Source organism: Grampus griseus, assembly GCF_964374135.1.
Source record: "Grampus griseus genome assembly, chromosome: 2".
Lineage (NCBI taxonomy): Eukaryota > Metazoa > Chordata > Mammalia > Artiodactyla > Delphinidae > Grampus > Grampus griseus.
The window spans coordinates 12643178-12653639 of record NC_139018.1 but is presented as its reverse complement, the minus strand read 5'-3'; the positions used below and the strand labels follow the sequence as shown (position 1 = coordinate 12653639).

At 37.1% G+C, this 10462-nt stretch overlaps 1 pseudogene across 1 annotated transcript; it reads right to left on the bottom strand.

Moving 5' to 3' along the window:
* Positions 1-8729: 8729 nt before the first annotated feature.
* LOC309818637 (acetyl-CoA acetyltransferase, mitochondrial-like) lies at positions 8730-10169 on the bottom strand (annotated as a pseudogene). Its single transcript has one exon. The product of its transcript is annotated as an acetyl-CoA acetyltransferase, mitochondrial-like (transcript).
* Positions 10170-10462: the final 293 nt, after the last annotated feature.

The following is a 10462-nucleotide window of genomic DNA, read 5'->3' as shown; positions in this document are numbered from 1 at the left end:
TACCTTTGTTCCACAAATGTTTGTTGTTTCTGATTTTCATCTTGTGGCTTTAGTGTTTTTCCATTTAAAGACATTGTTTACTATAGATTTTTCATAACAATTCATTCCTATTTTTTAAAAGGGAGAGCTGCCAAATTTTATTCAATGGTTTTTAAGGATGAAATGATATGATTATTTAATTTTTCTCTTTTTAACTTGTTGATGCATCTGTAATGAAATATATTGATTAGCTTACTGATACTGAATTATCCCTGCATTCCTGGAAGATACGGCGTGATCTTGTTGTACTATTTGTTATACTACTGGATTCTCTTTACTAATATTTTATTTGAAATTTTGTATCAACTTTCAAAAGTGCATTTGCTCATTTCTGTTACTAAAGTTATGTAAGCTTTATAAAAAGATCTGAGATTTTCCACCTTTTTCCTATAGTGTGTAAATGTTCAAATAACATTGGAATTACATTATCTATTCCTTATTGGTTAAATAAATCTTAGGTGTTAATTAATCCTCTGATTCTGGTCTTATTTCAGTGGTAGCCATTGGCCTTTTGGGCACTTTAACCTCATTCTAGCTCCAGTGGCTCAGGTGCTTTCCTTCTATTTGTGAGTGTTACCAAATTGGACCAGAGCTTCCATAAGTTACCTATCATGATAGAGGAAATCTTAAGTCTCCTCTGCAAATATTGGCGGGGATGCTTCAGCTCTCATACTGAACAGGTAATCTCAATTTGTCCCATCTGCCAGAAACACAATCCTGTTAAAAAGGTAAAGGTGGGGCAAGGATGCCAGCCAGCTCCCTCAGGCCCCTTTCTCCATCAGCAAATGGATTTTGTCAAACTCCCATGGTCTCATGGGTAAAAATATGTTCTAACCATAGTCTGCATTCTAAAAATAATGCTTGGAAGCTTTGCCCTGCAAATAGGCTACTGCCACAGCTTGAGCTAAATTGTTGCTAGAATTTTTCCCACCTGGGGAATCCCTCTTTTCCTCTCTAGCGACAGAGGAACTCACCACATTGCTAAGTACTTCCACTCCCACAAAAACGGCAGTGTCCTTAACCATCCTTAATCCACAAAAGAAAAAAGAATGAGCCAATGGAACACTCAAGTTATTCAAATGCTGAGGAACTCAACCTAACTTGACCCGAAGTCTTGCCATTAACCCTGATAATACTTTCTCACTTTCCTCTCAACATTGATTATCCCTTTATGAAATAATTACTGGCAGGCCCATGAAGATTCCTTACTCTCGTTAGACCATAGGAGGTTCAAATATGATCCAGACTGGTACTCTTAAATACTGCCAAGGTCTCATTCAATACACTCATATTTATGACTGATAGTTCAAGTGTACCTTTCCCCCAGACCTCCCACCTCAGAGCTTACATGATCTTCATGTTGAAGACCTGGTCTTCTGGAAAAAAATACCATCAAAAGACCAATCTTGAACCCAGGCGGAAGGAACCTTATACTGTCTTCCTAACCAGTTGTACTGCTGCAAAACTATAAGGAATACAACTTTCATGTTTTAATATTTTAACAATACAAGTCTCATTTTGAAGTTAGGAAAATTCACCCTAGCAGCAGACCTTAAACTGAGGCTCCTTGAGAGCTCCCAGAAGCAGATGATGACATGAGACAAACTGCTTTCTCATGAATTTTGGAACAAGCAGATGGCACCACAATGGGGTTGGCTTCCACCCAAAATGCTGGAACACAATTGCCTGGGATTTCCCTATCCAGTGCTCTCCATGTTCCTCCTCTGTATCCTTCTCATCATTCTTTAATTTTTCTATTGTCCATTAGTTTCAGAACTTCCTGAGCCATGTCTCCCCTATTCCTTTCCATTTCTGGCCTCCTTACCATTTCCTTCTCTATTCCTCATTTATCTACAGAAATGCAGGGTCCCAAATTGTTTCATGTTTGCTCCCCCAAACCTCTCTGACCTCTACATCATAAGCAAGAACATGTGAGATGCTAACCAAAAAATTCACTGCATTGCCTCCACAATCCTAACCCCATCCTTGAAGGATCTCCACACCAATTTCCTGGAATCCACTAGACTGGTTCTCGCTGGCCTTGGGTCTTGGTTTTACTCGTTATCATAGCCTCTAATGATCGATTTTCTGCTTTCTTTTATAAGTATCCCAATTAAGTGCTTTTTCTCCAGAACACTTTCTCAGCTTCAGACCACCATCAGAGCTCAACAGATGATTAAGCTAGTGCTCCAAGGGGAGTGCCAACAAGAAACTACTGACTCCGTGGACAATTTCACTTAGCTTTGACCAAAACCCATGGAAATTACTGAGATTGTTCTAAGACAGATGATGTTTGTATGGAGCAAGAGGGGGCACTGACAAGGCCAAATACAGACCTTTCCCCTTTTGCCTGAATCTGCTGATGAGGCCAGATACTGACCCTCCAATTTCCCATTCTCTGTCTCATGACTGATTTGCTAAGATTAAAATTGTTTGTCCCCTGAAACTAGCTAACCACAGAGAAAACCATTTCCTCTTCACACAATTGACTGAGACTTCTGCTGGAAAAACAACCCCAAGTATAAATCATCCCTTCTGCAACTTGTTTACTCCTCCCCATAAAAGTCTAAGGCAGAATCACCCTGCGGAGACATTCAGATCTTTGGATCTTCGATGCTCCCCCTATTGCCTGAAAACAACCTATCTCCTTACTTGACTGACTTCTGTCTTTCATATAAATCACACTAAAAGTGAACAGACAATAGAGTAGTAGGACAAAATCAAATGGACCAAGAAACAGAAATCAATCTCTGTTATGTGTAAATTTGATATATGATAAATAAGGTAGCACAAAGGAATGGCAAAAAAATTTTTTTTATTCGATGGTAGTGGGCAAATTAGCTCACTCCATGGAGAAAAGTAAAGAAAATAAAGTTGAATCTTTAACTTATATTAAATAAAAAGGGTGGGTCTCAGACTGCAGTCCTAAATTCAAAAGGTCAATTTATAAATCTAATTTAAGAAAATGTAGGAGAATATCCATGTGAACTAGAAGTGGGGGGAAATTTCCTAACCAAGACTCAAATAATGAATAAATTTGACTGCATCAAAATTAAAAATTTCTGATAAACAACGTACCCATTTGGCAAAATTAACAGAGACATGACAAACCAGGAGATGTTTGCAAATCTATAATTGACCAGGGATTATATCAAGGACAATTGATTTTACATTATGATTTGTAGACCATTACTGAGTGATAAATTCAACTTAGAGAATTGCAAGCATAATTTTAAAAAGTAAAGTAGGAAAGAATAGAAAATATCAGAGTGCATAACAAGTATTAGGAGAAAATACTCATCAGCATTTTGTTTATACCATGTAAATGAAAATGTAAAATTAAAAATATATGCAATACATACATATATACAATAGTGTGTATTTGTTGGGAATATATATATTTACATATATAGTACATTAATACATATTAATAATTAACCATATATTTAATTATATAGACTTAATAGACACTTACATAATTATATATTACTGATATAATCAATATATATTCTAATAATATATTGATATATAACACATATACTCATATATGTATATATGTATGTATGTACAAAAGTATATATGCATACTTATAAGATTATAACTATACATCTTATATATTAATATATTAATGTATTATATATTATATATAATGTGTGTTGGTTGTGATATAACATATACTTCTTCCTGTTGATTATGATCAAAACAGTGAAACACTCAATATTTAAGGGGCTCAAGCAAATCACTGAGAAAAAGATAATGATACTCAGCAGAAAATTGGGCAAAGTATATGAACAGGCAATAAATAGAGAGGGAAGCCTCAACAGCTAACGAGAATATGAAGAGGTTCTCAAACTTACTTGTAATCAGGGAGATATATTTTAAAACTATAGACACCATGTTACACCCATCAGAATGGCAAAAATAAAAAAGATGTCTGCTACTAAGTGTTGGAGAAGATGGGGTATATGGGAACTCTTGCAGTTTTGACGAAAGTATAAACTTGTAAGGTCATTCTAAAAATAATCATCTGGAGGTCCTTAGTGACATTAAGAATGTGAATTCTCTTTGACCCAGCAAATCCACTTCAAGGGCTATATGTGATGGCCCTCCACTCATGCCTTTAGGGTGGTACGTACTGGGGTGCTTCTTATGGTGGTGTTTATGGTTGGGGAAGTTGGAGGAAATCTAGGTTTTATCATTAGGGAAATGGATACCTGAAATGTGGTCAATGCACACTTATAATATGAATTACTATCCACTAGTTGGGAGCAACAGACTTGTCTGCAAACAAAGTCTGATTACTTAGAGAAAAACACAAAATATGAAAAGTATCTTTTCATAATATGGCTAAATATATTTGTCTTTTATAAAATTAATACAAATTCATTGTAAAATTTATAAAACATAAAAAGTAAAAACAGCTAGTATCCTCTTACCCAGAGTATAACCACTATTAATTTTGTGGTCTATATTCTCAATTTTTAATGTCTTAAATAAAAGTTGGATTGTATTGCATATTTGAGTCTATAGTATGTAGTATTTTATACTTTTTTAATTTCCTTAACTCTGTATTAAATGAGTTTATGATGTGATTTTTTTCCTTAAAAACCTGACTTTGGGGCTTCCCTGGTGGCACAGTGGTTGAGAGTCCGCCTGCCGATGCAGGGGACACGGGTTCGTGCCCCGGTACGGGAGGATCCCACATGCCGTGGAGCGGCTGGGCCCGTGAGCCATGGCCGCTGAGCCTGTGCATCCGGAGCCTGTGCTCCGCAACGGGAGAGGCCACAACAGTGAGAGGCCTGTGTACCGCAAAAACCAAAAAAACAACCAAAAACAAAAAAACAAAACAAAACCTGACTTTGTTGCATTCTACCATATGGACATATCAAAGCAAATCTAACCAATTTCCTACTGTACATTTAAGTGGTTTCTAACTGATTACTATTATAAACAATCCTGCAGTGAACACCCTCTAATAGAGGCTGACATTTGGCTCATAGGCATTGGTATAAGAAAAGTGGATGTTTACAAGCAGCAACTCTTCTGATTTAATAGATGGTCATGGTGATTGGTGATCCTATACTACCAGTGGTTGAATATAAGCCCTGCTTCTACCTAATTCTTAGTGTTTAGTTAATGTTGTTTCATTAGGATAAATTCATTGAAGTGGAACTGCTGAGACAAACAGTATGAATATATTGCCAACTTACCTTCCTGTAAGATTCTACCAAGTTAGACTCAGATAGCCGTTCTCATTAACACTAGGTATTATTATGTTTTCGATCTTTACCAATTTCTTGTTACATTTTAATGTTAAGATCCTGTACATCTCAGCACTCCAGTAACTCCAAATGCTTATTTCCTCAAACAGCAAAGTCCAGATCACTCTCCTTTGCCACACTGTCTTTCATTCTGAAAAAAAGTCTGACAAGTTAAACACCTTATACCCAAAGTGTTCTGTTCCCTGTTGCTCCTTTAGAACTAAATAAACTTTGTAAACAATTATCATTTCCTTCAGCATTTGAGAGATTATTTTTAAAATTTATTTTATTGAAGTATAGTTGATTTCTCATGTTGTGGAAAGATTAATTATACTCCTCAAAACAAATTTTAAAAATTTGCTCATAGGTTAAGTATTATTTTCTGAGGAAACTCTTGCCCAGTGCACAAGCACTGGCTTAGCTCACCTCTCAGGGTCTGGTGGGGGACAGGGGATGGCTTTCTATGTAGGCACATGTTAGAGATAGTTGGACCAATGAGGATTCTCTCACTGTGTAATCATTGGCCTAACATAGCTCCATTCCAGGGCCTTTGAGCAAGGGTGCCATCAGCCTGCTGCCCAATTCTTATAAAAATAAGAGGCATTTCTCTAAAGGGCTGAATGATCGTCCATTGTTACAGATCCTCTGATTTTAACCTTGGATTAAGCATACATTCAGAGAGTTACTCTATTTTTTTCTTTTCTTCTGATTTTCTCACATTAAAAAATCTCTGGAAACCAGACAGTATCCTTCTGAAACTAATTTTTTTTGGGTGGATCCCAAATTGTCATTTGTATCATTTTTTTTAGATTCCACAAACAGGTGATATCAAATGATATTTGTCTGTCTCTGTCTCACTTACTTCACTTACTATGATAATCTCTAGGTCCATCCATGTTGCTGCAAATGGCATTATTTCATTCTCTTTTATGGCTGAGTAATATTCCATGGTATATATACATCCCACAACTTTTTTATCCATTCATCTGTTGATGGATATTTAGGTTGCTTCCATGTCTTCTTGCCTATTGTAAATAGTTCTGCAATGAACACTAGGCTGCATGTACCTTTTCAAATTATGGTTTTCTCCAGATATATGCCCAGGAGTGGGACTGCAGGATCATATGGTAGCTGTATTTTTAGTTTTTTAAGGAATCTCCATACTGTTCTCCATAGTGGCTGCACCAATTTACATTCCCACCAACAGTGTAGGAGGGTTCCTATTGGTTTTCTTTTCCTATTGGTTTTCTTTAACAAAGGACACATCATAAAAGGGTTTATAATCTTAATAGCACCTGTTATAGACAATATTAAAAGTAAATAAATCAGATTTCACGTATTACTCTTTTGTTTTGTATAAAGTGGGTGGGGAAGGGACATATTTTGATAAAAAGTAACCTAGAGAGCCATGATGATGGTCAGCATTGCTATGAATGGGAGGGCTTCTAACTCCATTTGTCTTTTTATTTCTAGTAAGGTTAGCAGTGCCCAAACATTATTCAAAATCTAACCATAATCTGGAAAAAAATACCATAGAGAGAAAGCAAAAACAATGACAATAACTTACTCTTCCCATGTGTCAATACCCTTCCTTCTTCATATTCAAGACCCAGCTCATATGCACACCATTCCCTGGCAAGTATAGACAGGGCAAGGCCTTTCCCTTACCTAAACTCCTGGTTAATTTTATTGACTTGAAATCTTCCTTTCCTTTTAACTTATTCAATTTCCTTATGATGGCATCATATCTGAATATTTTGGTTAAACTTATATGTTTTTCCCTCACAGCAGATTCCAGGTTCTATAAGGGAAGAGAACACGCTTCCAGCATCTTTATAGCCCTAACAGCCAGCACGTGGCCTGGTACACAGAACATGCTAGATAAACAAATTAAGAATCACTAAACGAATGAATGGATATGTGTGAATAAGTAGTTATCAAAACTCTCAAGTTAGGAAAAAAAACAAAAGGAAAATTATTTTACAAAATTAAAACTATCAGAATCCCAAAGCTTTGTTGCTTCATGATGTATATGCTATTTCTAAACTCCGAGTAAATGAAAGAAAATGAGCACTTCTACCCTGAAATAGGTATTACTGTATTAGGGAAAAAGAGAAGTATTTTTAGTATGGAATAAAAATAAAATTAAAGACAGAAGTACTACAAAGAAACATATCTGTTCTAATATAAAGCAGGGGCTCAACCAAGGGACAAAATGTCACTACTGTCACTGAGGGAAAAAGATCTATTGGAGTCCTTATAAAGGTCTATACAGATTAGTGAGTGTCCAGAACAGTGTCTGACATTCAATAAATATTTGTCAAATAAGTGAATAATATCAAATCAAGAAAGTCAATATAATGGGAATAAATGATCAAACTGATAGTTGAAGAAGAAAGCAGTAAGCTAGGGGATCAAGAGAAGAAACGTTCCTAGAAGGCACTGCAGTAGAAAATGGGGCTTAAAAAAATAGTACTTAGTAAAATTAAAAATAAATCAATCCAGGAAGTTGTATAAAGTAGAAAGAAGAGTGAAGCCTCGTGAGGCCTACCATCGATATTTTATTGGTGGGCTTATAAGATCTTAATGGAAGAGATAATCCGTACCTTAAATGAACACTTCCATAAAAGAGGGAAAACTGCCAAACTCATTTCATGACTGAACTGCTTTTATGCCAAAACTAGATACAGATCGTACCAGAAAAGAAAATAATAGGTTCATTTCACTTACATTTATAGTTGTGAAGATCCAGAATAAAATATTAGCTAGCCAGACTCAACAGTGTGTTAGCAATCAAGGAACACAAGAAGGGTTCACGTGCAGTCAATTTGCAAGTCTACAAGACAGAAAGACTGGCCATAATTTTTCCTCTGCCAGAAAAGAACTTTTCCATTAGAAAAATACACCTTTTCTTCAACATGCCCAAGAGACTACAGTCAGCATAATTAACTAGTAACCTCCCCAAGGTCAGAGAGGAGGCTTCCCTCATTGTAAATACTGAGATCCTGAGGATCACTGGCTCTCTACTAAATACACTCATGTATTCACTAGGTCCTGAATTGAAGAGAGGGAAAAATGTTTTCCCGCTCTAGAAAGGAGAGTGCTGGTTGCCACAAACTGGATAAGGTTAGCTCTCATCAAAACAAAGGGCCTTAATGTCATTACTGTTCTGACCCTAAAGTTTTACCATTATGCTAAAAATTTAAGTGTCTCTAAATACTAAGTACTTATCTATGTTCCCTATGGTTTTTTTAAAAATGTAAATTAAGATTTATTCTCTAAAATGGAAGCTTCTAGCTACTTATAAGTCACTAATATTGCACAATGGTATTTTAAAAGTATAGCTTTATAACAAAAATGTGTTCAAGATTACAAAAACTGTAAAGTAGAAGAAAAAATTATTTTGTAATCTCAACAGGTTTTGGGATTTGATCTTTTTATCTTATTTTTTAAAAAGAGTTGAAAATAATAAAAAGTGAAACAGATTATTTTCATACAAGCTGACCCAGGGTAATCAGTCACCCTGATTACAGCAGGCCTTTCTGGCTACATAGGGTTGTTGCCTTAGACAACAGAAGTTGTCTACAGCTTTTGGATCAGCATGGCAGAAGCACCTCCTCCTCCGCTGCAAATACTGGCAAGACCACATTCTCCTTGCTTCAAGGCATGAGCCAATGGACGACAATCCTGGCTCCACACATCCCAACTGTATGTCCGATAGAAACAGCTCCTCCATTGATATTCACTTTTGGGGGATCAATCTCTAGCATTTTAATGTTTGCTAGTATGACTACACTAAAGGCTTCATTTATTTCCCACATTGTAATACTTTTTTTTCAATCCTGCATCTTTTAAGATGCACCTGCATCTTAGGTGCAGCATATGCAGGTGCAACTGGAAAATCAATAGGTTCTACAGCAGCATCAGCAAATGCTGCTATTCTTGCCAGTGGTTTAACATTGAGCCTCTTGTTGCATCTGCAGTCATCAGAACCATAGCAGCTGCTCCTTCATTCAGTGTGCTGGCATTGGGAGCTGTTACTGTACCATTCTCTTTTTGGAAACCCATCTTCAGCTTTGGAACTCTGCAGTCAACATGTTTATATTCTTCATCTTCTTTCACCACTACATCTGGTTTACCTTTTACTGTAATTGTGACAGGAACAACTTCACTTGCAAATTTTCCAGCTTCTCATGCTGCTTTACTTCTGGTATAGGAGTTAACAGCATAAGTATCCTGTTCATCTCGTGCAATATTCAGCTTCTTTGCAGTATTTTCAGCACAGTTGCCCATATGAACTTTATTGTAGACATCAGTTAGCCCATCTTTTACAATCAAATCTTCAAGCTTTACCCCACTATATGGTGTTGCTCCTCTGTTCATTACGTAGGGAACATTGGACATGCTCTCCATCCCACCTGCCACCATCACATCCTGATGTCCACACATAAGATTCTGAGAGGCCATCATGACAGCTTTCATTCCTGAGACACAAACTTTAGTTTACAATGGTACATGGAGTAGAAATAAGTAAGCCTGCACCCAGTACTGCTTGCCTTGTAGGGGCTTGTCCTCCACCTCCTTGTAGAACATTAGCCATGTATGCTTCTTTCACTGCTTCTTTTGGAAACCCTGCCTTTTCAATGGCTCCCTGAATTGCAATGGAACCAAGCTCAGTGGCTGGCAGAGAGGAAAGCCTGCCTAGAAAGGACCCAATGGGTGTTCTTGTAGCACTTACTATGACCACTTCATTCAAAGTGGGTTTTGATCATAACTTCGTTCCACATATCTTACTTCCTGCATCCACCTCCGAAGCAGGGGGCTGCGCCTGCAGGCACCACCGCGCAGAAGGGCCACCAGTACAGCCATGGTCACCGAGCGTGGAGCGGAGAGTTACCAGTGGAGAGATGTGGTCGCACGCGGCGGGTCCCTGATCCCGCTTCCTCTATGGTTTTAAAGGTGTTCCAGTGATGCTTATATCTTTTACCTGGAATGACGTGTGTAACCAAAAAAAAATTATGCATGAGAACAGCCCTGTTTAGAATATGGAATGAACTAAAATTTATTCATAAAAATGAACTAAGAAACTCCTCAAAGGCAATGACTGTGATCGACTTCTTCAGTTTTCCCTGCAGATACCAAACTAGTGCTGGATGCACAAA